Raw genomic sequence first — 23,475 nt, forward strand, 5'->3', positions numbered from 1 at the left:
ATCTTCTCCAGGCTCGAAGGGCAGAATGGTCTATTCCTGCTTCTGGTTTCTCTGGCAAAGCCCGGTTTCTTTCTAAAGATAGAAGCTTTTTCCCTGGGTGGCAGAGTCAATTACCAGGGGGCGTAGATTTAAAGTGCGAGGGGCAAGATTTAAAGGAGATGTACCAGGCAAGTTTTTTACACAGAGGGTGGTGGGTGCCTGGAACTCGCTGCCGGGGGAGGTAGTGGAAGCAGATACGATAGTGAGTTTTAAGGGACGTCTTGACAAAGACATGAATAGGATGGGAATGGAGGGATATGGTCCCGGAAGGATAGGGGGTTTTAGTTCAGACAGGCTGCTGCCGGTTTGGAGGGTCGAAGGATCTGTTCCTCATAGAATCCCTACGGTGCAGAAGGAAGCTATTTGGCCCATCGAGTTTGTGCTGACCACAATCCCATCCCGGCTCTATCCCCATAACCCCGTGCATTAATGCTAGCTAATCCCCTTGACACTAAGGGACAATTTATCATGGCCAATCCACCTAACCTGCACATCTTTGGATTGTGGGAGAAAACTGGAGCACCCGGAGGAAACCCACACAGACATGGGGAGAATGTGCAAACTCCGCACAGATAGTGACCCAAAGCCGGGAATCGAACCCGGGTCCCAGGCACTGTGAGCCAGCAGTGCTAACCACTGTGCCACCGTGCTGCCCTGTGCTGTAATTTTCTTTGTTTTAAAGTTCTGGTGTGATAACAGAGCATAGGGAAATATTCCTTGAATATTTTGAAAGAAGTTGCTGAGTTTCTCTCAAAGCTAATGTAGTACAAAGGATTAACATGTGCAAGTTTATAAGGTACATGATGGAGCACCACTGACATCAGGGTGTCATGTGCCAGGTACCAAGGTTGTATCACAGCGCAGGGAGGCGTGAATGGCTGGAAAATTTCAGCCGGGTGCTGCCCTCCATGTTGAAATTGACGTGGACATCAGGAAAATTCCATCGAGCGAAGGAAAGATGATATCGTCCCAAATCTGGATGGTATGCAGTTTGGGGGGGCGGTGGGGAGAGCTTGTTGGTGATGCTGTTTCCAGGTGGCGGCTGCTTGTGTGTCCTTCCAGGTGGCAGAGTTACGGAACATCCTTTGGAAGAATTATGGATGGAGTTTCCTGGTCGCGTCAGTGAAATTCACATCCAAAACCACTGGCCGTTCGGCTTCGCTCTAAATTTTCCGGCCCCGCCTGCACCAATTCTCAGCAGGACTGGAAAATCCCAGCCGTTGTCCACCATCCCTGTTGTTGTATCACAGCACTGGGACTGATATATGGGTGATCTGGTAGGAGTGTCCAAATATAGAAACAAGTGTCACACATGCTTTTTGTCACACTTTAGTTGTCACATTTCATGACACTTTGTGACTGAGACCACAAAGATCTATTTGTAATGTATAAACATTGCTGCACACCCTTATTGTGAGGATAATTGCCACTAATTAGGATATTTTTTTTTCCAGAAGGGTGTTCTGTTTTTCTTTTACACGATTAGGGATCTTTTCAGGGCAGTGTACAATCAACCTTTTGCAAAAGGAGAGGCAAGTGTAATGCATCAACATTTCTTACTGCAATCTAATCATTCTATGGGGCAGCACAGTGGTTAGCACTGCTGCCTCACAGCGCCAGGGACCCGGGTTCAATTCCGGCCTTGGGTCACTGCCTGTGCGGAGTTTGCATGTTCTCCCCGTGTCTGTGTGGGTTTCCTTTGGGTGCTCCAGTTTCCCCCCACAGTCCAAAGATGTGCAGGTGGATTGGCCGTGGGAAATTGCCCCTTTGGCGTAGGCAGGGTTACGAGGATAGAGCCTGAGCGGGATTGTTGTCACTGCAGGTTCAATGAGCCTCCTTCTGTACTGTAGGGGCGATTCTATACCACAGGCCTCACTGGAGACAGGATGAGTCGGATTCATCCAATGAATTCTGCTAGGAATATGCAATAGAACCATAGAATCCCTACAGCACAGAAAGAGGCCATTCAGCCCATCAGGTCTGCACCGACCATAATCCCAGGCAGGTTCTATCCCGTAACCCCACATATTTACCCTGCTAGTCCCCCGCCCCCTGACACTAAGGGTCAATTTAGCATGGCCAATCCACCTAACCTGCACAGCTTTGTACACAATAGGTGTGCATTGAGTGAAGTCCAGCAAGCAGCTCGCTACCGGCACACTCGCCCAACCTTTCTCCAAAGCTCGGGTCACTGGCAATGGAACACAACATAACTGGGGGAGCGGCTCATTAAAACTCTGAAGGGAATCATCTCCAATTAGTCACCATCTACTTTCTTCATTCCCGGGAGATTCTAGCTGTTAATTTATGGGTTCCTCAACTCTTCCTTGTGTGCTTGGGGAACAGGTCCCCGCGGTGACAGTAAGCTTCATAACTGCGACGAGGTTTTGCACGAGTGAAGGACTGATTGGAAGTGCACATTGCTCATTCTTTGGGTGCTTAGCTCTTTCCCGTAGCCTCGAGCACCTCTTTAAATTAATCCTGAAACACCAGGTGCTGCTGTTGATAGCTACGTTTAATTTCAAATGATCAATTAGCAACTTGTGGATGTGAAAGATCCTGTCGTTTGTGAAATCACCAATCTCTCTGCTGCTACAGAACAAAATCACTCTTTTGTTTTAAACCCCCGGCCACTCCCCCCCCCCCCCCTCACACTTCAGAATGTTGTCGGAAATCTAAAAACGAATGGAAAACATCGAGGAGCTTTGACGTTCTGATTAGAATCAGACTGAACCATAAAACCCCTACAGTGCAGAAGGAGGCCAGTCGGCCCAACAAATCTGCACCAACAACAGTCCCACCCAGGCCCTATCCCCATTCATTTACCCTGCTAATCCCCCTGACACCACGGGGCAATATGGCCAATCCGTTTAACTCACACATCTTTGGACTGCAGGAGGAAGCCAGAATACCCGGAGGAAACCCACGCTGACACAGGGAGAGCATGCAAACTCCACACAGACAGTGACCCAAGCCGGGAATTGAATCTGGGTTCCTGGCGCTACGAGGCAGCAGTGCTAACCACTGTGCCACCGTGCCGCCTGGTAGGTTTTGTTAACTATTGAGGCATTCTGCTTGTTCGTACCAGAAAAGCAAGAGAAAATCTCTCAATCGCCTCACCCAACCCAAAACCTCCTGTTTATACCCCTCCTGGAAACAACTAAGTTTAAAGTTTATTTATTAGTCACAAGTAGGCTTACATTAACACTGCAACGAAGTTACTGTGAAAATCCCCTAGTCGCCACACTCCGGCGCCTGTTCGGGTACACTGAGGGAGAATTTATCATGGCCAATCCACCTAACCAGCACGTCTTTCAGACTGCGGGAGGAAACCGGAGCACTTGCAAACTTGCCGGCGTATTTGGTAGAGAAGGCAGGATGCACATCAATGTAACATTTCTCAAGCCATGTCTTTCTGAGTTTCAGTTTAAAATCCACTGATTTTACCCCTGATTTTTCTATTGATTCTTTCACAGGATTTTGGGTGTTGTTGACTAGGCCAGCACTTATTCCCCATCCCTAATTGTCCTGGAGAAGGAGGCTTCGGAGTTCCAAGTAAGAGCCATACCAATTCGAAACGTTAACTCTGTTTCTCTGGCTGTGGAACCTGCTGGGCTTTTCTGTTTATATTACACCCAAAGTGCCCACTGCTCAAACCCTCCCCATCACTTTAACACTCGGGAAAGGGACAGATGTCAACGTCAGGCACTCTTTGGTCAACTAAAACCCCAGTGAGAGGCAAAACAAAGTTCCCTCCATTCCCCAAAGAGGGGCCTTAACCCCTGCGTTTCTCACCGGTGTGCTGCCTCCCCACACATTGTGCCCTCTCTGATGTCTGATTTCCCTCCTGATGGCCTACTCCTGCTCCTATTTCTTATGTTCTTATGTTCTTATGCAGTGAGCAGTAGTTTGGTAATGTGGGACCACTAACACGAGGAACAGTGGGTGGGATTTTCCGGCCATACTCGCTCCAAGGTGGGAAAATCCCGCCTGAGGTCAATCGATCTTTGAATGGTCTGTGTCCCGCCTGGTCCAATTCCCATGGCGGGTGTGAAGGTAAAATTCGATGTGTCTGTATGCCCAGCCAATAAAATCCATCTGGTTCTGACAATGATTACATATCATCCCGGGGGTGAAATTCTGGGCGTCTTTTCACAGGCCAATAAATTAAAACCCAAGTGCAGTTGGGTGGCATGGTGGCACAGTGGTTAGCACTGCTGCCTCACTGTGCCAGGGATCCGGGTTCAATTCCTGGCCTCAGGTCACTGTACAGTTTGCACGTTCTCCCCGTGTCTGCATCGGTTTCTTCTGCGTGCTTCGGTTTCCTCCCACAGTCTATTTTTTGTTATAATGTCTCAGGATGTATTTAATCACATCCTTTAGGAAAGATTTTTTTGCCTCTGATGCCAAGCTGGCTGGACTATAGTCCTCTGGATGGGTCCCACCTCCCTTGTGTGCTTGCTGGCTGCCAGTTCTCTGCCCCGTATCGTTGTGTGTTATCTATGGATGCACTGCCTCTGCTATCTCCCTCCCTCATTTCCGAGTATCCCTCCAGACTCCAGGTACTAGCTTCCTTGAGTTTTGATAATTTGACTGGTATTCCTGTGGCGCAGTGGCACAAGTGGTTAGCATTGTTGCCTCACAGTGCCTGGGACCTGGGTTCGATTCCTGGATTGGGTCACTGTCTGTGTGGAGTTCGTACATTCTCCCCGTGTCTGTGTGGGTTTCCTCCAGATGCTCCGTTTCCCTCCCACATTCTGAAAGATATGCTGGTTAGGTGCGTTGGCCGTGCTAAATTCTCCCTCAGTGTACCCGAGCAGGCGCTGGAGTGTGGCGACTAGGGGAATTTCACAGTAACTTCATTGCAGTGTTAATATAAGCCTGACTTGTGGTGAATGAATAAACGTTAACTCCTCTCATTGCTGGGGTAATATTTCTCACAATCGCTTGTCAGGAAAGCTGAAGCAAAGAATTGCCTCAAGTGTTTCTGCCATTTCAGTAACATTATCCGGGAGTTTACCAGTCATCGGGTTTTACAGCACAGAAAGAGGCCCTTCAGCCCATCGTGTCTGTGCCAGTCATCAAATCATTATCTCTATCCTCCCCCCGCAGGTGCTGGCAGACCTGCTGAGATTTTCCAGCATTTTCTGTTTTTGTTTCAGATTCGGCATTTGTAATATTTTGCTTTTATTTAAGCACCGGGTTCATCTCCCTTTAAGATAACCCTTCCCCCACTGTTCTTGTTCTGGTGTTTGCTTTCACACGTAGCACATACGGTGAAGAGATTCGACCATCCCAACCTTAAGAGCAGATCACAGCATTTAAAATGCAAAGCTTCTCTTACATGCAATCCAGGCAGGTAATTGTTGCAGCGTACAGTACGGAGGGAGGCCACTCGGCCCATCATATCTGTCCCGTCTCTTTAAGAGTTTTATAATTGGGCTCATTCTCCTGATCCTGCCCCCAGAGCTCTTTATGAGTATTGACCCTTCAGGAAGTTGCCATTGAATCTAACACGTTCACTTTTATAGGCAGCACATTTGCGAATCTTACAAATCTCTACAAAATACCTACTCATCTCCATTTCAAAAATAATGCAAACACATTGAGAAGATTAGTTTTTAGTACAGCAGCTGGACTCAGTTGCTCTCAAAGTGTAATTGTCACTGATTGTGTTTTGCTGGTATTTAAACGTTACTATACATGCCCATGATTCACACAGTGGCAGCCCTGTGCACCATCTACAAGATGCACCGCAAGACTCCTGAGACAGCACCTTCCAAGCCCGTGACCACTCCCAGCTAGAAGGACAAGGGCAGCAGGTACAGGAGAACACCACCACCTGGGGGTTCCCCTCCAACCCCCTCACTGGGAAATGTATAATCGTTCCTTCACTGTCACTGGAATCCTGGAATTCCCTCCCTAACGGCGCTGTGGGTGTACCTACACCTCAGGGACTGCAGAGCTTAAAGAAGGCAGCTCTCCACCACCCTCTGAAGGGTAATTAGGGATGGGCAATAAGTGCTGGCCTAGCCAGCCATGCCTACATCCCATGAACGATTAAACTCAGAACAGCTACACAGGTGCTACAATCTTCACTCCTCACTTTGGAACCTATTTCACTCTTCAAATTGTGTTGGTGTGATAACTCTGCTCAGCAAAGCTCAGCTGTGTGAGTACTGTGTAGAGCTTTGTCAGGCCAGTCCACTGGAGGAATATATCCATAACATGGTCCTGAATAATTCCACTGACAGAGGCGGTTATCACCATTTGTCTGCACGCAGTCTGAGCTGCACCATGGGATTGATTTAGTTACCCTGCCACTCTTTGACAAACTGCAAGTAATGGCATTTACTGGCCCTCAGGAACGTGTCCATCTTGGGGGTGAGGGCTACAACCGCGTACAGTTTTAAAAAGTTTATTTATTAGTGTCACAAGTAGGCTGACATTAACACTGAAACAGAGTTACTGTGAAAATCTCCTTGTTGCCACACTCTGGCGCCTGTTTGGGTACACTGAGGGAGAATTTAGCCTGGCCAATGCACCTAACCAGTACGTCTTTCAGACTACGGGAGGAAATTGGAGTAAACCCACACAGACACAGGGAGAACGTGCAGACTCCGCACAGACAGTGACTCAAGCCGGGAATCGAACCTGGTTCCCTGGAGCGGTGAGGCAGCAGTGCTAACCACTGTGCCACCCAGCAGACCTTTGTCAAGTCTCAAACTTTCCACCCCGTTGACCCTCACTCCAGGGTAGAAATAACAATTATTAGGGGACATGAGTTTGAGATAAAAAGGGGGAAAGTTCAAAGTGAACGTGAGAGGCTAGAAAGGTGGTAAGTGCCTGGAATGTGCTGCCCAAAGGAGGTGGTGAAGGCAAAAACAATAGCAATGTTTAAGAGGCATCTTGACAGATACAGAAATAGGCAGGAATAGAGGGATAGGGAGTGTGTACAGGCAAACGGTCTTTAGTTTAGTTCTGCATCGGTGCGGGCTTGGTGGGCCAAAGAGCCTGTTTCTGTGCTTGTTTCTTTGTTCTTTGACCCAGGAGGTAGATAAGCTAATATCCCCCTGGAGCAGAGGTCACCAGGACTTCAAACCAATTCACTGCCCTTGATAATGTGACAGAATCGCCATTCCACTGCTTTGTGCACCCTCTACTGGCAAATGTGACTATTACAAGAAAAAGGAACAGATTAAAAATGTCCAGCTTCTTCCCCTCCGCAGTCAGACTTCTGAATTAAGTTGATCTTTCTCTACACCCTAGCTATGACTGTAAGACTACATCCTGCACTCTCTCCTTTCCTCCTCTACGAACGGTATAGCACGCAAGAAACAATACTTTTCATTCTATACTAATGCATGCGACAATAATCAATTAAATCAAATCAATAAAAATACACAAATCTAAGTGAACAAATAATTATTACTTTGACAGCAAAATTGTGGATATGTAGCCATGATGTGGAGATGCCGGTGTTGGACAGGGGTAAACACAGTAAGAAGTCTCACAACACCAGGTTAAAGTCCAACAGGTTTATTTGGAATCACAAGATTTCGGAGCGCTGCTCCTTCATCATCTCCAGAAGCTCGTGGTTCCAGACAAATCTATTAGACTTTAAACTGGTGTTGTGAGACTTCTTAAAGTAATGTGTGATATGGCTCACACTGTTACTGATATCCAGCAACTTGTGACAGGCAGGAACACTCTTTACGTTATACATTTCCATGAATTGGGTGATTTGGGCTGTCCTGCAGTTAGCATGGTGAAACAACAGCTCTGTCTGTGCGGAGTCTGCATGTTCTCCCCATGTCTGTGTGGGTTTCCTCCGGGTGCTCCGGTTTCCTCCCACAGTCCAAAGATGTGCAGGTTAGGTTGATTGGCCATGCTAAAATTGCCCCTTAGTGTCAGGGTGATTCGCAGGATAAATATATTAGGTCACAGAAATAAGGCCTGGGTGGGACTGCGGTCGGTGCAGACTCGATGGGCTGAATGGCCTCCTTCTGCACTGTAGGGATTCTATGATTTATTGCAAGGGGAATTGAATATTAAAGTAGGGAGGTTATACTGCACATTCTCCAAACTCGCTATGCCAGTGCAGGTCATGGCAATCCGGAGAATAGCGCATAGGCCTAAAAATTCACACAGTTTGCGATCATCGCAGCCCCTTCCTACTGTCAGATTGCACCCTTTCACCAATCAGCAGGAGACTGACTGCATTTCACTATCTTTAGAAGAGAAAGAAATTCTCCTCATTTCCATCCTAAATGGACAACCTCTTATTTTTAAAATCATCGTTACTGAGACTAGCTTTAGAGTTTTTGTCCCCCGGTACAATTGAGTTTAAATTCCACCAGCTGCCAGGGTGGGGTTTGAACCTGTGTCCCCAGGACATTAGCCTGTAGGATTACCATCTCCACACCACCAGTATGTATGGGGAAGAATCCCTACTGTCCACATGACGAACCACTCTAGGAAATATCACCCATTATTTTATAGAGTCATAGAGGTTTACAGCATGGAAACAGGCCCTTCGGCCCAACTTGTCCATGCTGCCCTTTTTTACCACTAAGCTAATCCCAATTGCTTGCATTTGGCCCCTATCCCTCTACAGCATCTTAACAATTAACTATTTAAATGCCTTTTAAATGACAAAATTGTACCCGCCTTTCTCACTACCTCTGGCAGCCCGTTCCAGCCTCCCTCTGTGTGAAAAAATTGCCTCTCTGGACCCTTTTGAGTCTCTCCCCTCTCACCTTAAACCCACACCCTCTAGTTTTAGTCTCCCCTACCTTTGGGAAAAGATATTGACTATCTAGCAGATCTGTCCCCCTCATTATTTTATAAACCTCTATAAGATCACCCCTAAGCCTCCTGCGCTCAGAAAATCGTCCCAGTTTATCCAGCATCTCCTTATAACTTAAACCATCAAGTCCCGGTAGCATCTTAGTAAATCTTTTCCGCACTCTTTCTAGTTTAATAATATCCTTTCTATAATAGGGTGACCAGAATTGTACACAGTATTCAGAGACACCAATTAATCTCCCCTGATGCTACACAGGGGGAATCAATGTTGGCAGGTGATGTACCCGAGAGAAATAGGGTGGATTGGAGAAATTGCTGCTTATAAATAACACACAACTGAAGAGAACTAAAGGCAACAATTAATTATAAAGAGTGCATTGCTGATGAACGGGTTAAACTGAGAAACAGGCAGCAGGTTCATAGATCAGAGAGCACATCAACAAGTTAGTACATTAATGAGGCAGCAGGCACCAGAGAATTAATAAATCCACAGAACAACAGACACTCTAACAGATAACATTGTGGATGAGTAGACGGAATAATGAAGGAGTACATTAATGGAATACAGGAGAACTGTAAATGTCTACTTGATCCTGACTTTTATCACTGCAGCTTCACGCCTCAGTGACCCTTACTGAACCCCAGTGGGTTCACCCCCTAGTTTAGATAGGGGGTAGATAGGTTTTTGGTAAGCAAGGGAATTAAGGGTTATGGGGAGAGAGCGGGAAAGTGGAACTGATCCACTTCAGATCAGCCATGGTCTTATTGAATGGCGGGGCAGGCTCGAAGGGCTAGATGGCCTACTCCTGCTCCTATTTCTTATGTTCTTATGTTCTTATGTTCTTTACTGTTCAAAGATACAAATATTATACATCTGCCAACCTTAGGTTAAAACAAAACCTAAAAGGCTCTTCAGGTAAAAACGGATCCTTTTAGACTGCTAAGGCACCTGTACAGGTAATGCTATTAGTTTGTATAGTTTAAGGAATTAAAGTTTAAAGTTTATTATTAGTGTCACAAGTAGGTTTACATTGACACTGCAATGAAGTTACTGTGAAAATCCCCTAGTTGCCACACTCTGGCGCTGTCTGGGTGCACAGAGGGAGAATTTAGCATGGCCAATACACCTAACCAGCTTGTCTTTCAGACTGTGGGAGGAAACTGGAACACCCAGAGGAAACCCATGCAGACACGGGGAGAATGTGCAAACTCCACACAGACAGTGACCCAAGCCGGGTATCAGAGCTGGATCCCTGGCGCTGTGAGGCAGCAGTCATCCAGAGTCTGCATTTTAAATAATCCACAATGGCCTAGCCATTATATACGAGTTTGGAGCATGAATCGGCCATTCGGCCCCTCGAACCAGTCAACCAAATCATGGTTGATCTGATTGTGGCCTCAATTCTACATTCCCATCTTCGTGACCCCCTTATCTTTAAACAGTGAGCCCTGGTTCTAGTCTCTCCCATAAGGGGGAAACATTCTCTCAGCATCCAATGTATGGTCACTCCTAAGCAAGATCTCAGGCAAAGGAGAGGTGCAGGTGAGCCATGTCGGTTTGGTGAGACGGGGATGTGGCTGATGGCAAATGGATCACAGTTGGTCAGTGCCACAGTGGGGCACAGGTTAATGAGTGAAAAGTCAAAGTTGGGTCATGATTCAAGAATAGTGGTTGGATTGGCAGGATGGGGGAGGTGGTGTATGATCATCATGGAGTGGCACGGTGGCGCAGTGGTTAGCACTGCTGCTTCACAGCACCATGCTCCTGGGTTCAATTCCAGCCTTGGGTCACTGTCTGTGTGGAGTTTGCACATTCTCCCCATGTCTGCGTGGGTTTCCTCCGGGCGCTCCGGTGTCCTCCCACAGTAAGAAAGATGTGCGGATTAGGTTAATTGGCCATGCTAAATTGCCACTTGGTGTCAGGGAGATTACTGGGATAAATGTGTGGAGTTACAGGGATAAGGCTGGGTGGGATTGTTGTTGGGGCAGGCTCAATGGGCTGAGTGGCCTCTTCCTGCACTGTAGGATTTTTATTTCTATCCCTTTATGGGATGTATGCATTTGCTGCCTCTCCTTTGATGCTGCTTTGGATGCACAGAGTGTTAAGTTGGGAATGTGGTTTGAGAGGGAGTTCAGAGAAGAAGGGAATGATACATTAATTAAGAAAAATAAGTTCATTTAATGAACATACTAAAGGTGGCAGGACCAGTGATGTGCCACAGCTGCAGCATGTGGGAACTCCTGGATGCCACTGCAATCCATGGTCACCACATCTGTAGTATGAGCCTGCAGCTTGAGGAACTTTAGCTCTGAGTCATCGAGCGGGAGGCTGAGCTGCAGACAGTGCGATGTATCAGGGATGGGGGAAGTTACCTGGATACTTCATTTCAGAAGGCAGTAACACGCCTTAGGTTAGAGTCACCTGATTTGGTCAATGATATGGAGTAGGAGAGTATGACTATAAAGCAGGCGGGTTAGGGGATAGACAGAATAGGAGTAGAGAAGTTTCAGTCCTTGTAACTGACCAAAAAGTTTGAGATGCTCACAGCTTGTACAGACACAAGCAGAGGCTGCGGTGTAGATTTACAGGCTGACCATGGCATCATGGTACAGGAAACCATTCAAGTTGGGGCAGTTAAAAGGAATATATCGGAAGTTGTGGACAGAATGGTTGGGGGATAGTCACTCTGTTCTCTGCAACCCAGAACAAGAATCCAGAAAGCTGTGTTGTCTGTCTGCTGCCAGGATTTGGGAAATCTGCTCAGGGATACACAGAAACTTGCAGTGGGAGAGGGAGTTGTCAAAGTCCATTCGGATACCAACGACATAGGAAAAATGAGGGAACAGGATCTGTGTCGAGGGCTTGAGGGGCTAGGCATCAAATTAAACATCAGAACCTGTAAGGTTCTACAAAGGTTCGTGAACGTAGCCCAATCCATCACGCAAACCAGCCTCCCATCCATTGACTCCGTCTACATTTCCCGCTGCCTCGGAAAAGCAGCCAGAATAATTAAGGACCCCACGCATCATGGACATTCTCTCTTCCACCTTATTCCATCAGGAAAAATATATAAAAGTCTTAGGTCACGTAGCGACCAGTTCAAGAACAGCTTCTTCCCTGCTGCTGTCAGACTTTTGAATGGACCTACCTTGCATTAAGTTGATCTCTCTCTACACTGTAGCTATGACTGTAACAATACATTCTGCACTCTTTCCTTTTCTATGAACGGTATGCTTTGTCTGTACAACGCACAAAAAACAATACTTTTCACTGTATCTCAATACATGTGACAATAATAAGCCACATCAAAGTAGTTTCCAGTTGCAGAGTGTGCAACTGAATGGCCTCTGGTCCTATCTGGCCAGTAGTCAAGAAAGCATGCAGCATGCTTGCCTTCATCAGCCAGGGTATTGAGTTTAAAACTTGGCAAGTCATGCTGCAGCTTTATAGAACCTTAGTTAGGCTGCAGTTGGAATATAGTGTTCAATTCTGGTCGCCACGCTACCAGAAGGATGTGAAGGCTTTGGAAACGGTACAGGAAAGATTTACCAGGATGTTGCCTGGTATGGAGGGCATTAGCTATGAGGAGAGGTTGGAGAAATTTGGTTTGTTCTCACTGGAGCAACAGAGGTTGAGGGGCGATCTGATTGAAGTCTACAATATTATGAGAGGCATGGACAGAGTGGATAGTCAGAAGCTTTTTCCCAGGGTGGAAGAGTCAGTTACTAGGGGGCACAGGTTTAAAGTGCGAGGGGCAAGGTTTAAAGGAGATGTACGAAGCAGATTCTTTACACAGAGGGTGGTGGGTGCCTGGAATTCATTGCTGGGGGAGGTAGTGGAAGCAGATACGATAGTGACTTTTAAAGGCATCTTGACAAGTACATGAATAGGATGGGAATAGAGGGATATGGTCCCCGGAAGGATAGGGGGTTTTAGTTCAGTCGGGCAGCATGGTCGGTGCAGGCTTGGAGGGCCGAAGGGCCTGTTCCTGTGCTGTAATTTTCTTTGTTCTTTGTACTGGTGAGGCCATTTGAACAGATCCCCATTGCTGGGGACCATTCGTGAGCCTTGCCGGTGAGGACCTTCACCAGCGAGGCCACAGAGGCAAGTCAGCCTGGATGAATGTGTCCCAGACTCACTTGTAATATTTAAATTATATTTAACTTGGGCGTGAGGCTGATCTCACTGGATATCCAGTGCTGGTAAGGTCGTGAGAGGTAAGAAATCAGGTGCTTCCTCTGTGTACCCGAACAGGTGCCGGAGTGTGGCAACTAGGGGATTTTCACAGTAACTTATTGCATTGTTAATGCAAACCGACTTGTGACTAATAAAGAAGCTTTAGACAGGGGAACTTGGGTGTCCTTGTTCATGAGTCACTGAAAGTTGACATGCAGGTGTAGCAAGCAATTCAGAGTCCCTACAGTGCAGAAGGAGGCCATTCAGCCCATTGAGTCTGCACCAACAACAATCCCACTCAGGCCCGATCCCCATAACCCCATGTATTTACTCTACTAATCCGCCTGACACTAAGAGACAATTTAGCATGGCCAATCAACCGAACCCACACATCTTCATCTTTGGAATCAACCCAGTGAATCTTCTCTGAACTGATTCCAATGAAAGTATCTCCCTCCTGATGTAAGGTAAGCAAATTTGTACACAATACTCAAGCTGCAATTTCACCAGTGAACACAGGAGATCATCATTCGGCCCATCGTGTTCCTGGACTGTGGAAGGAAACCGAAGCACCCGGAGAAAACCCATGCAGACATGGGGAGAATGTGCAGACTCCAGACAGATAGTGACCCAAGCCAAGAATTGAATCCGGGTCCGTGGTGCTGTGAGGCAGCAGTGCTAACCACTGTGCTGCCCTCCAATTAAGAAGGCAAATGCCTTTCAGTCCAAGATAATTTGAATACAGGAATATCTGCTGCTCTTGTCTTTCTAGATGGTAATGATGTGAGAGTTTGGAAGATGCTGTTGAAGAAGCCTTGATGAGTTCCTGCATCTTGTAGATGGTACACACAGCTGCCACTAAGCATTGGTGGTGGAAGGAATGAATGTTTATTGATGTGACACCAATCAAGTGGGCTGCCTTGTCCTGGATGGTGTCAAGCTTCTCGAGTGTTATTGGAGCTGCACTAAGTAAGTGGACATCACATTCCTGACTTGTAGATGGTGGACGGGCTCGAGGGAGTCAGGCACATGTTACAATGTTACAGGATGATAACAGGGAGAGTGAAGGCCCAGTGTGATTGAGGTTGATTGGATATTAACCATGTAATATACAAGAGTAAGGACTCCAAACCTGGGAGAAAATGTTGTTTGGGATGTTGTTAGAAATGGTCGAGAGCTTCAAGTTTTTAGGCGTCCAGATCACCAACAACCTGTCCTGATCTCCCCCATGCCGACACTATAGTTAAGAAAGCCCCCCAATGCCTCTACTTTCTCAGAAGGAAATTTGGCATGTCAGCTATGACTCTCACCAACCTTTACAAATGCACCATTGAAAAGATTCTCTCTAGCTGTATCACAGTTTGGTTTGGCTCCTGCTCTGCCCAGGACTGCAAGGAACTACAAAAGGATCATGAACGTAGCCCAATCCATCACGAAAACCAGCCTCTCATCCATTGACTCTGTCTACACTTCCCGCTGCCTCGGCAAAGCAGCCAGCATAATTAAAGACCCCACACACCCCGGACATTCTCTATTCCACCTTCCTTCAGGAAAAAGATACAAAAGTCTCAGGTCATGTACCAACCGGCTCAAGAACAGCTTCTTTGCTGCTGTCTGACTTTTGAATGGACTTACCTTGCGTTAAGTTGATCTTTCTCTACACCCTAGCTATGACTGTAACTCTACATTCTGCACCGTCTCATTTCCTTATCAATGAACACTAAGCTTGTATAGCGTGCAAGAAACAATACTTTTCACTGTATGTTAATACATGTGACAATAACAAATCAAATCAAAATCTTCAAACTGGTGAGGGGGCTCCCAGGTGCCCAGAATTTAAGACATTGGGTTTTAAACACTGGATTAAAAAATTAAACAAGTTATCCACTATTCCAGGGGGCGTGATGGGCTTGGGAACCATACCTGAAGGTTCCAATCTGCAATGTTACGTCTGAACTTAGAGTGAATGTTTCATACACTACCCCACAGTATCACCTGGTGGACACACCTGGAATTACACCCTAACCATTCACACCAAGAAATCACACAGGAAATTTTGCCACGGCAGCTAACAAGGATGAATATTGACATAAAGCATAACATTTAGCACTAACAAATGATAGGGTTGTTTCCATGAACTGATGCATTGTGATTGCCATGTTCTTTATCCATGTAATTCCCTGCAATCACAGTCTCAACTCTGTAGTACATCACACTGCTCCCTCCACTCGAAACCTTGTCTGACTTTCACTTGCCCAGCCTGTTTTCACCTATTCAGTATGAATTAATATTACTGTAGGTGGAGCTATTGTTTTAGGCTTACTGACTTGTTCAAATACTCTTGTTTAAACAACCTGTGACTCACCTCCTGACTCCTACAAGACACAGGTCAGGAGTGTGATGGAACACTCTCCACTTGCCTGGATGAGTGCAGTTCCTCAAGACCCATCACCATCTGGGACAACCTGCTTGGTCAACACCCCATCCACCATCCTTAACATTCAATCCCTCCACCACCGACGCACTGTGGGCAGCCGTGTGTACCATCTAAAGATACACCGCAGGAACTCACCAAGGCTCCTTAGGCAGCCCCTTCCAAACCCACACCCACTACCATATAGCAGGACAAGAGCAACGAATATCTGGGAACACCACCACCTGCAAGTTCCCCTCCAAGTCACTCACCACCTTGGCTTGGAAATATATCGCCGTTCCTTCACTGTCGCTGGGTCAGATTCCTGGAACTCCGTCCCCAACAGCACTGTGGCTGTACCTACAGCCTGCAGCAGCTCACCACCACCTTCTCAAGGGTAACTAGGGATGGGTGATAAATGCCAGTGAGACCCACTTCCTAACAACAAATAAAAAAGCAGCTGAATATTAATTGGAAGGGAAATAGTGTAGTAACAGAATGAATAGCTGTCAGAAGAATTCCGAGATGGGTTTGCTTAAACAAATGCCAGAGTTTCACTGCGAAAGATGTATGGGGGGGGGGTGCATGTTGTGTTTACCTTTGATATATGCAGGTGCTTCATGGCTTGATTTGAAGTATATAAGATTGTGAACGATACTAACAAGGCGGATGTGGACAAGTCCAGGACTAAGGAGCACTGTTTATAAATTAGAACAGGGGGTGAGGAGATTTCTTACCCTCAGACCTGCCCACCTAATCCCACTTGCCAGCACATGGCCCATTGCCCTGAATGTTATGATGTGCCAAGTGCTCATCCAGATACATTTAAACCAACAGGTGACTGGAAGTTCAGGTTTGTGTTTCTGGATTGTTCACAGAGGATTACATCAGATATAAAGCCTGTTGTCATGTGATCTTACATCACTGATGATGTAGATTTGCTATTTACATATTTATCATTAACCCTTTATACTACACACCACCCCCACCACCTGACCTGAGGCTCCGTCTCCGTTTAACACATTATACAGCATTTTACGACCTTATTCATCCTGAAACTGTAAAATTCTGCCTGTAAAAAACCTTCTGCTCTCACTCAGTCCATATCCCTCTATTCCCTCCCTATTCACGTACCCATCCCGATGCTCCTTAAATGTTGTTAACGTACCTGCTTCCACCACCTCCTCTGGCAGCGCGTCCCAGCCACCCATCACTCTCTGCTGACAAACTTCCCCCCCCCCACATCTCCCTTAAACTTTCCCCCTCTCACCTTGAACCCGTGCCCCCTTGTAATTGACACTTCCACCGTGGCAAAAAGCCTCTAACTATCCACGCTGTCTATTGCCTCTCATCATTTTGTAGACCTCTATCAGGTCCCCCCCTCAGCCTCCGTATTTCCTGTGAAAACAAACCCAATCGATTCAACTTCTCCTCACAGTCAACACCCTTGAGGCCAGGCAACATCCTGGTGAACCTTCTTTGTACTCTCTCCAAAGCTTCCACATCCTCTGGTAGCGCGGTGGCCAAAAACTACATACAAAACTCCAAATGCAGCCTAGGGTTTTCGTAATCACAGAATATTGCTGTGCAGAAGAGACCCTTCGGCCCATCACGTCTGCATCAACGCACGAAAGGCCCTGACCTGCCCACCTAATCCCACTTGCCAGCACATGGCCCATTGCCCTGAATGTTATGATGTGCCAAGTGCTCATCCAGATACATTTAAACCAACAGGTGACTGGAAGTTCAGGTTCGTGTTTCTGGATTGTTCACAGAGGATTACATCAGATATAAAGCAAAGAAACTGACCATTCAGCCTATACCATTGTTTTGATTTATTATTGTCACATGTATTGGGATACAGTGAACAGTATTGTTTCTTGCACGCTATGCAGGCAAAACATACCGTTCATAGAGAAGGAAAGGAGAGAGTGCAGGATGTAGTCATAGCTAGGGTGTAGAGAAAGGTCAACTTAATGCGAGGTAGGATCATTCAAAAGTCTGATGGCAGCAGGGAAGAAGCTGTTCTTGAGTTGGTTGGTGCGTGACTTCAGACTTTTGTATCTTTTTCCCGACAGAAGGTGGAAGAGAGACTGTCCGGGGTGCGCAGGGTCCCTAATTACGCTGGCTGCTTTTCCAAGGCAGCGGGAAGTGTAGACAGAGTCAATGGGTGCTCCACTCCACTCCATGGCCCAGCTGCCCTCATGTAAATTTATCATTGTCAGCCTCTATTTCATAGAATCCTACAGGGCAGGAGGAGGCCATTCGGTCCATTGAGTCTGCACTGACTACAATTCCACCCAGGCCCTATCCCCACAACTCCACATACTTACTCTGCTAATCCCTCTAACGTACACATCCCTGGACGCTAAGGGACAATATAGTATGGCCAATGCACCTAACCCGCACATCTTTGGACTGTAGGAGGAAACCCACAAAGACATGGGGAGAATGTGCAAACTCCGCACAGACAGTGACACAAGCCGGGAATCGAACCCAGGACCCTGGCAGCAGTGCTAACCACAGTGCCACCGTGCCGTCCTTCCTGCTTGCTCACCTTCTTGCCCAGCTTCCCCTCACACCCATCTATATTATACACTGTGACCACTCTGACTGCGCAGCTCGCTAACAAAGAACGTGGTTACCCAGCCTGTGTGTGGTCTCGTTAACGTAGAGGAGGCCCCACTGGGGTCTGAAAACTGAAAAGAGGTCCAAGGAACTTGTTGCTTCACCTATCAAATGGAGAAGATAGAAGGGCAAGTGTGGCATCTTCTATGCTTGCATTGGCGTAGGTAAGGGAGGTGGTGCTAGGGGTTACTGAGGAATGGATCAATGTATCACAGCAGTCCCTACGGGATGTGGAAAGGGATGGGAATGAAACATGCGTTTGGGAGTGGCTGGATGGAGTGGAAATGACACAGAGTCTGATTGGGTGGAAGGGGTTCCCTGACATTGTTCTGGGAAAGAGAGGAAAGGGTGAGTGCAGAGGTACAGGAAATAGTCTGGACATGATCGAGGGTCCTGTCCGCCATGATGGGGAGAAAACACTGATTGGGTTTGGAGATTTAGAACTAACTGTAGATTCCTTTGTCCAATATCTTGCATGGCATGTGCACAAATAACCATTACAGTGGCTATGTTAATCAACTGTAAAATTCATCTCCTTACTCCAAGATCACTCTAAGATTACAAGGCCTCGTCCCGTTTTACCTTAGTAATCTCCTTTCCTTCTCTTTGTTTGCCCACGTTGGTCTATCCCTGGCCCCCACACCACAATCCTTGGAAAAAGTGGTTTCTTTCTGTGTTTCCCTGAATTTGACCTCCTTCACCACTGCCTTCATTCTTAAATCCGAATGTTTCCCTTCATCCTAATTCCACCCCATCCTCTTCCTGTGGCTGGTGTTTATTTCTCTCATCTCCATTGTGAAGCTGTGAGGCGCTCTTTCCAATATGAGGAACACAATAGACAAAGACCATTAATAAATCCAACTGATGTTTCCATAAGAACATAAGAACATAAGAAATAGGAGCAGGAGTAGGCCATCTAGCCCTTCGAGCCTGCCCCGCCATTCAATAAGATCATGGCTGATCTGTTGTGGCTCAGTTCCACTTTCCCGCCCTCTCCCCATAACCCTTAATCCCCTCTCTTATCAAGAACCCATCAACCCGCTTCTTAAAAATATTTAGCGAGGCAGCCTCCACCACTTCAACGGGCAGAGAATTCCAGAGATTCACCACCCTTTGAGTGAAGAAGTTCCTCCTCAACTCCGTTCTAAACCGCCTCCCCTTTATCTTGAGGCTGTGCCCCCTAGTCCTACTGTCTTTTTTGAGCGGGAAGAGTCTCTCCACCTCTATCCTATCCATCCCATTCATCATCTTATACGTCTCAATGAGATCTCCCCTCATTCTTCTAAACTCTAACGAGTACAAGCCTAGTTTATTCAGCCTCTCCTCATAGCTCAATCCCCTCAACTCCGGTATCAGCCTAGTAAACCTCCTCTGCACTCCCTCCAGGGCCAAAATATCCTTGCGCAGGTGCGGCGCCCAAAACTGCACACAGTACTCCAGCTGCGGCCTCACCAATGCCCTATACAGCTGCAGCAAGACCTCCCTACTTTTATATTCAATCCCCCTCGCTATGAAGGCCAGCATCCCATTCGCCTTCCTGACCACCTGCTGCACCTGCGAGCTGGGTTTTTGCGACTCATGCACAAGGACCCCGAGGTCCCTCTGCACCGTCGCCTGCTGCAGTTTTTGCGACTCATGCACAAGGACCCCGAGGTCCCTCTGCACCGTCGCCTGCTGCAGTTTTTCGCCACGTAAGTAATAGTCCTTCCTACCATTCTTCCTACCAAAGTGGACCACCTCACACTTGTCAACATTAAATTCCATTTGCCATTTCCTGGTCCATCCGAGGCACATAGCTGTAGCTGGGGTGAACAACATCAAGATGGTCAGTACGAATGATACAAGGATGCCCAATAAAAATCCTAACAAATGTTTGCGTTGCAGACCATCGCTCTGAGGAAAATCCCCCAGCCAACTGGTCCATGTGGAGGCAAGCACTGAAATTTGGTTCAGATTGCACTAAGAACCACCTACGCCAAACTCACAACACCCAACGTGACCAGAGGAAGGCCAGAGGTGGTGCAGCTGCAGATTTACCCTCAAGCACCAACAGGGAGAACATGCACTGCCGGTTCTGTGGACATCCATGACAATCCCACATCGGACTCTTCATAGAATCCCTACAGTGTAGAAGGAGGCCATTCAGCCCATTGAGTCTGCATTTACAACAATCCCACCCAGGCCCTATCCTCATGAGGAGGCGATGGCCTAGTGGTATTATTGCTGGAGTATTAATTCAGAAACTCAGCTAATGTTCTGGGGACCCGGGTTCGAATCCCGTCTCAGCAGATGATGGAATTTGATTTCAATAAAAAAGTATCTGGAATTAAGAATCTACTGATGGCCATGAAACCATTGTCGATTGTTGGACAAGCCCACCTGGTTCACAAATGCCCTTTAGGGAAGGAAATCTGCTGTTCTTATCTGGTCTGGCCTACATGTGCCTCCAGAGCCACAGCAATGTGGTTGGCTCCCAATTGGTCTCTGAAATGGCCCAGCTAGACGCTCAGTTTAAGGACAATTAGTGATGGACAATAAATGCTGGTCTAACCAGCGACACCCATGTCCCTGAATGAATTAAAAAAAATCCCTCTACATCCCAGGACATTAGGGGGCAATTTTAGCATGGCCAATGCACCTAACCTGCACATCTTTGGATTGTGGGAGGAAACCCACACAGACATGGGGAGAATGTGCAAATGCTGCACAGACAGTGACCCAAGCTGGGAATCGAACCCGGGTCCCTGGCACTGTGAGGCAGCAGTGCTAACCACTGTGCCACCCGTTAGTCCTGGGAGGACCCAGAGGAGAAGATGGGGTCACGTACAGCTGGGGCGCACTGGAGTAATGGTGAGACTTCCACTGAAGTTAAATGTTAGACATGATTATCCGATTAAGGATTTGAAAATGATGGTTGACCCTACAATCTGACAGACCCAGAGACTCCACCACCGCTTTATAGCCTGGGTTTGGATCATTTCTCTTCTTAATCACCAGCTAATCATTTCGAAGAACTCCTCCACGATGGGATATGAAAGCCAGCTGACATTGCTGTGATGCTTCTCTTGGGATTTCTGTTGTTGACCATCGAGATTAGCTTCTAAACAACATGGCGATTCCAATAATTCAAAAACTCTTAACAAAATGTCTGTTAGCTGCGTGCAGCTGAGAGAAACTATTACAAAACTCAAACAAGAGGAAAACGCTGGAAGCACCGTGACAGGAACTGATAACAGAGAGCTGATAAGTTAATGTTTCTGGCCGTGAAGTCTGAATGGCGAACCTACCTCCTTCCCCTCTCGCACTGATTCCAGCATTCTTTGTGTTTATTCCAGATTCCCAGCATCTGCAGCTTTTTAGGTTTTTATTTATAATAAAATTGTGTTGTCCACAGTCACGGAAGCACAGGAAAGCATTGAGTGTGATTGTACACATTCATTTAAACACACATGCAACAGAAGGGGTTGTGGGGATCTGGTTATTCAGTCTCAGTGTTGTTCTGGTTTTAAAGTCATGCACATACATGAACAATTGCTTCTCAGTATTAACACCATAGCTGCACCATGCTTACAACCGGGTTCAGAATCTGGGAAGCTGAGTTTCTGCTCTCAAAATTGTGGGCGGCTTATCTAAAATGCTGGGATTGAAAGTCTGGCAAGTATTTCTTCCTTTGCTTTTCCACAGAGGTCTTTACTTCAGGTGGGGCCTCAAACATGGTCTGTAGCTCAGGTAAAACGTCAGAAACGCCACCAAGAGTAGACCATATAGCCCCTCCAACCTGCCTCACCAGTCAATCGATCAGAGTTGATATTCCATCTCAGCTCCCATTTCCCGCCTGCTCCCTGTATCTCTTGATAGACAGATCAGAAATCTGTCTATCCCAAACTTAAATAAATTCAAGCATCCCTCTAGTGCAACAATTTTAATCAGGCAACTGAGGTTGGCCTGCTTGAATATGAGCTCCCCGATTAAGGCCCTCCCTGGAGAGGGAGATTGCGGTGTCCAAGGGCACTGCGAATGCCTTCCATGCCCACTGGGCACCGCAGGGACTGGGATGCATTACTGACTCCTTTAATCACATTTTGATTTGACGTTTTAAGTTTCCTTTCCACTTTGTCTTTTGTTTCAGGCGGCTCCCCTTCTTTTGGGAGCTGCCCCTTTTTATTTGTCCCTGAGTTAGTTTGAGTTTGTTTAATTGTTTGGATCAAAAAGAGATCTCTGATTAAGGGTCAAATTGATGGTCCAATCAGGGAGCCCCATGCTCTGTAGTTAAACAGGAGCGTCAGTTCCTCTGGCACTGCGGATGTGGACTGCGTACGCTGTGCACTCTGTATAGTCTTGTTGGATCTTGTAAATAAAGGAATTTTGGTGAAGGGACTTCCGCATCTGAGCACTTAAGAACATAAGAACATAAGAAATAGGAGCAGGAGTAGGCCATCTAGCCCTTCGAGCCTGCCCTGCCATTCAATAAGATCATGGCTGATCTGTCGCTGCTCAGTTCCACTTTCCCGCCCTCTCCCCATAACCCTCAATCCCCTCTCTTATCAAAAACCCATCAACCCGCGTCTTAAAAATATTTAGCGAGGCAGCCTCCACCACTTCAACAGGCAGAGAATTCCAGAGATTCACCACCCTTTGAGTGAAGAAGTTACTGTATCAAAAGCAGACAATTCCAAATATTCAAAACCCTCGATGCAAACTCATCTCAATGTTAAATGATTGACCATGTCCGTCCCATAGCCATTATCCTGAGCCTGGGACCTTGGTTTCTATATTCCCCAGATAGGAAAAACAACCTCTCAGTGTCTACCTTTAGAATCTTGTAAGTTTTAATGGAACATCTCTCATTCTTTTAAAGTCCAGAGAACAGAGGCCCCTCTATTCAACCTCTCTTCAAGGACAACCCAGAATCCTGTCTCTGCCTTTATGGGACCAACATTTCCTTTAGCTACTCTCCTCCTTTTTATATATTTGTTAAAAGCCTCCACAATCTGATTTTATATTCTTGGCTCATCATTCCTATTCTCTTCCCGCACTGAGTGGGGCACTCAGGCAGACTTTCATCTGTTTCCATAGCGAGAAGTTCCCAGAACAGGTCATGGGCGGCATGGTGGCACACTTGTTAGCATTGCTGCCTCACAGCGCCGGGGATCCAGATTCGGGTCACTGTCTGTGTGGAGTCTGCATGTTTTCTCTGTGTCTGCATGTGTTTCCTCCCACAATCTGGAAGACATGCTGGTTAAGTGCATTGGCCATGCTAAATTCTCCCTCAGTGTACCCAAACAGGTGCCAGAGTGTGGCGACTAGGGGATTTTCACGGTAACTTCATTGCAGTGTTAATCTTAGCCTACTTGTGACACTAATAAATAAACGTTAAAAATGGTTGGGCTATCAGACTTGAATCAGCCAA

General features: G+C 46.8%; 1 long non-coding RNA gene across 1 annotated transcript; it reads right to left on the reverse strand.

Moving 5' to 3' along the window:
* Positions 1 to 1,191: 1,191 nt before the first annotated feature.
* Positions 1,192 to 16,166, reverse strand: LOC145345550 (uncharacterized). The gene is made up of 3 exons (XR_013887082.1): positions 16,036 to 16,166; positions 15,710 to 15,875; positions 1,192 to 1,313 (listed from the first exon to the last, which is right to left on the reverse strand). It is a non-coding gene; the product is annotated as an uncharacterized LOC145345550 (long non-coding RNA).
* Positions 16,167 to 23,475: the final 7,309 nt, after the last annotated feature.

The sequence above is a fragment of the Carcharhinus amblyrhynchos genome, chromosome 7 (assembly GCF_965287045.1).
Source record: "Carcharhinus amblyrhynchos chromosome 7, sCarAmb.v2.hapA, whole genome shotgun sequence".
NCBI classification, from domain to species: Eukaryota; Metazoa; Chordata; class Chondrichthyes; order Carcharhiniformes; family Carcharhinidae; genus Carcharhinus; species Carcharhinus amblyrhynchos.